Source organism: Sapajus apella, unplaced genomic scaffold, assembly GCF_009761245.1.
Source record: "Sapajus apella isolate SASKATOON/1434 unplaced genomic scaffold, GSC_monkey_1.0 scaffold73, whole genome shotgun sequence".
NCBI lineage: Eukaryota > Metazoa > Chordata > Mammalia > Primates > Cebidae > Sapajus > Sapajus apella.
Genome location: NW_022437013.1, coordinates 4100167 through 4105154, shown reverse-complemented (window position 1 = coordinate 4105154; position 4988 = coordinate 4100167). Strand labels below are relative to the sequence as shown.

General features: G+C 39.1%; 1 pseudogene; it reads left to right on the top strand.

Moving 5' to 3' along the window:
* The first annotated feature begins 3930 nt into the window (after positions 1–3930).
* On the top strand, positions 3931–4526 carry LOC116531942 (annotated as a pseudogene).
* Positions 4527–4988: the final 462 nt, after the last annotated feature.

Below are 4988 nucleotides of genomic sequence, written 5' to 3'. Positions count from 1 at the left end.
CTTAAGTGCATGAATTTTGTGGTGTGTGAATTATATCTCAATAAAGCTATTTAAAAGAAAGAATATGTTGGGTCTTGCAATAAATACAAAGATGAATAAAACACATTCCTTATGTTATGGCCCTTACTCTTTATTAGGAGGGCTAAGAAGTGCACAAAATTAGCATTCCTGGCTCCATTTTATGTCCCCCACCTTGCTTTTTAAAAATTCCATTTAAAATATATATGTTTATATTTTATTTACCCTTACAAATCACTTCCAATTTCTAGGAGAAGATGAACTAAAGAAAAAACTTCAAATGTTGGTAATACAAGGTAGAAAGTGTTCAGTGCCATAAGAGTTTTGGGTGGGGACACAGAGCCAGTATAATATGGTTTGGCTCTGTATCCCCACCCAAATCTCACCTTGAATTGTAGTTCCCATAATCCCCATATGTTGTGGGAGGGACCCAGTAGGAGGTAATTGAATCATGGGGGCAGGCCGCATTCTATGCTGTTTTCATGATAGTGAGTGAATTCTCACAAGATCTGATGGTGTTATAAGGGGCTTTCCCCACTTTTGCTCTGCACTTCTCCTTGCTACTGCCGTGTGAAGAAGGATGTGTTTATTTCCCCTTCTGCCATGATTATAAGTTCCTGGGGCCTCCCCAGCCATGCTGGACTGTGAGTCCATAAAACTTCTTTCCTTTATAAATTGTCCAGTCTTAGGTATGTCTTTATGAGCAGTGTGAGAACAGATTAATAGAGGGGAGAAGTAAAGAGCATTTATGGAAAGGGAAAAACAAGAGTGCTGTATCTCTCGGTGCATCTTTGTTCCCTGATCTCCTAATTAACCACAGGAGAAACAAATCAGAAGACACATAAATGGATCCCATAGGGACCTTGGTAGAATCAGTGAATAGCTGTATGTTCAAATGTGATGAACTCTGAGAACCTGGGTTGTGTTGAGGACTGAATTCCTAGGTAGTTTGGGCTCTGCTGGGCTGTATCATGCACTGGCAGCTAACTCAATATTAGGATGAAGAAAGTAATGCAAGCCTCTTAAGCTGGAGTGTGCCTGCAACCTACACCTGACCAGCACAGAGCAAGTGGAAACATGAGATTTGTTTTGCCATTAAGCAAGCCTACAGAGGAAAAGCCAGATATGGGGAGGTGAGTCTTCAGCATGGCAGCTTCAGGCTGAGCTCAGCTGTTGGCACAGCAGGCACTGAGCTCTCTGCTCAGAAACTGTCAGGAGCATTATAATTAAACATCCCCGCCTCTCCCTGACCAGGGCTGACAGCTGTGAGAACAGAGCTGCTAAGAGAGGCACACATATTCTTGAATCAATTCTGATACAGGAAGGGGGTGGGAATCATCCCACCTCCACAATTTCCAGAATAAAAGGCATTTCTATTCCTGGGAAACCCATGAGTCAGAGATTCCAAAGGCATCTTGGATAATAGAAGTATTTTTCTACACTTTGGAAAAAATATGGCAGTTCCTTATAAAGTTTTGTACACAGCTATCTTATGATCCATCAATTCACCTCCTAGGTATTTAGCCAAGATAAATGATGGTACAAGACCATAAAAAGACTTGAATATGATTGTTCATATCAGCTTTATTCGTAATAGCCCAAAGTGGAGGCAGCTCAGGTATTCATCAACAGAATAATGGATAAGCAAACTATGATTTATTCATACAATGGAATACCACTCAGCAATAAAAAGGGATGCATTATTAATACATGAAAGATGGATGTATTTCAAAAACATTATGCTAAGAAGCCTTACACAAAAGAGTACATTTTGTATGATTTCATGTATTTACATTTCTAAATCAGGAAATATCTATGGTGGAAAATTTAGAATATGAATTACATTTGAGGGGGTTGGGAGCAGAGAATAGCTGGAAAGGGGGAGTAGGAGGGGACATTCTGGGGTGATGATCATGTTGTATCGCTTCATAGAAGTTTGGTTTGGATGGGTATATGCATTTGTCAAAACTCAGTGAATGCACATCAGAAAGAAAAACAGAATGGAAATAAAATGAAACTTACATATCATGTTGGGGGAAGGGAGGATGTCAGACATTATCTGATTTAAATTTTTAAAAGTTAGTCTGAAACAACCGATGAAAGGGGGTAAAATCTTAAACAGACATTTTACTAAAGTGTATATATGGATGGAAAATAAGCACATAAAAATATTTTCAGCATTATTTGCAATTAGCAAAATGCAAATTAAAGTCACAATGAGCTATCACTGAACACTATTAGAATGGCTAAAGTTAAAAATAATGACAATCCCAAGTGCTGGTGAAGATTGCAAACAACAGGACCTCTCATATATTACTGGTGGGAATACAGAACTGTACGACCACTTTGGGAAACAGTTTGGCAGGTTTTTTTTTAAAAAAATTAAACATATACTTACCATATGGCTGAGTAATCCTACTGGTTAAATAGAATTTAATTGAGGCCATTGTTTTGGACTGAGCTCCTGCACTAGACCCAACAGACCAGATCAAACCAGAATTGAGTCACTTGTACTAAGTGCCATGTAACGAAACTGAACTTAAACTCTGGCCAGTTTTGAAAACAACAAGAGATTACAGCAACCAATTCCAAGGGGCCCAGTCAACCTGAGAAGGTATGATAAGGAAGGCTTCTCTGCTTTAACCTTGTAAGGAAAGTTACCTGAAGTAACTTGATGTTAACCAAACTACTTTTTACACTATCATATCAGTTTTCTTGTTTCTGCTTAAACTAGCTTATAGAAACCAACTATTCTGCCATGCCCAGTGGAGTGCCTTTCTGTTTTGTAGATAAGATGTTGCCTCAACCAGGCATAGTGGTTCATGCCTGTAATCCTAGCACTTTGGGAGGCCAAGGCAGGCAGATCACTTGAGGTCACGAGTTCGAGATCAGCCTGGCCAACATAGCGAAGTCCCATCTCCACTAAAAGTTCAAAGACTAGCTGAGTGTGCTGGCACGTGCCTGTAATCCCAGCTATTCCAGAGGCTTAGGCATGAGAATTGCTTGAATCCAGGAGTTAAAGGCTGCAGTGAGCCACCATCATGCCACTGCACTCTAGCCTGGGCAGCAGAGCAAGACTCTGTCTTAAAAAAACAAAAAACAAAAAGTTGCCTAATTCATGAATTGTTAATAAAATCCAATTAGATCTTTGCACTCAATTTATTGAAATTTTGTTTTTAAACACACTCTTGGATATTTACTCCAGATAAATGAAAACTTCTGTTCACACAAAAACCTGGGTAAACAGTAAGAATGACTTGTCTGCTTTATGTTATCTGAGGCCTTGGCTGGAATGTCTTGAATAGCAGGGGATGACTCAAATCTGGTAGGCTGGAAGCCTCTGGTAGCATCTTCATTCACTTATCTGGGATTTGAACTGGGATAACTCAAAGACTGCTTAGTGAAGACTGTTGACCATAGCACCTACAAATGACCTCTCCATAGCATATTCAGAAGTGAGCATTCCAAGAGAACCAGGTGAAAGCTGTATTGTCTTTTGTGCCTCAAAATCTGACCTAGACTTAGAATCCATGCAGTGTCACTTCTACCACATTTTATTGATTAATACAAGTCACTAAGGCCATCCCACATTCAAGGGGAAAATAATTAGACTGCACCTCTTGATAGGGGAGTGGCAATGTCACACTGCAAAAGAGCACGTGGGATAAGAGATATGGTCACCTCTATCTTTGGAAAATATAGTCTTCCATAGTGAACAAATAAATTTATCTATGTAGAAACCTAGATAGCCATAGATTTAGAAAAACATCACAACAATATTAAAGAATTTGGAATGTTAAAAGTAAGACGGGATTGCAATACATTGGGCTTCATAGAGACAGTGCCAGGGCAAGTGAGAGTTGGATGGGCACTGGGCGACTCTGTGCCTTGCTGATGAAATAATAAGTAAGCATGTCCAATGGAGAGCCTAAGAAGCTGAAAGGCAAAATGTCATCATATGCATTCTTTATGCAAACTTGCCAGGGGGAGCACAAAAAGAAGCACCCAGAAGATTCAGTCAGTTTCTCAGAGTTTTCTAACAAGTGCTCAGAGAAGTGGAAACCTGTCTGCGAAGAGAAAGGAAAATTTGAAGACATAGCAAGATTGGAGAAGGCCTGTTACAAAAGAGAAAAGAAGCTTAAATCCCTCCTGAAGGGGAAACAAAACAGTTTAAGGATCCCAACACACTCAAGAGGCCTTCTCCAGCCTTTGTCTTGTTCTGTTCTGAGTATCACCCAAAAATCAAAGAATAACATCACAGCCTATCCATTAGTGAGATTGCAAAGAAAATGGAAGAGATGTGGAGTAACACTGCTGCAGATGATAAGCAGCCATATGAAACGAAGGCTGCAAAGCTGAAGGAAAAATATGACAAGGATATTGCTGCACATGGAGCTAAAGGAAAGCCTGATTCAGCAAAAAAATAAAGTAGGGCTGAAAAAAGCAAGAAGAATGAAGAGGAGGAGGATGAACAGGATGACGTTGAGGAGGAAGATGATGATGAATAAGTTGGTTTTAGTGCAGTTTTTTTTCTTCTCTGAAAAGCATTCAACCTCCCTGTACACAATTCAGTCCTTTTAAAGAGAAAAAATTGAAATGTAAGGCTGTGTAAGATTTGTTTAACAACTATACAGTGTCTTTTTCTTTTGTATAGTTAGCACACTGCCAAATGTGTAGTTAGCTAGCCCTGTCCTGATGGTATTTTCAGTAGACACTAATCTTTCCTGTTACTGCACAAGGGTTACAAATTGGCATGGAAATTTAAAGCAGGGTTTGGTGCACAGCACAAATTAGTTATAGATGGGATGGCACTTTTTTCATCTTCAGTTCCCTCTGATTCAGCTTATACAAAATAGTTGTTGTTTTGTTTATCAAAAACTAATTTATTATTGCAAAAAAAAGTTGCAACTGTTTTGTTTGACATTCTAAATGATTTTTTCTTTCTTTCTTTTTTGAGATGCAGTTTTGCT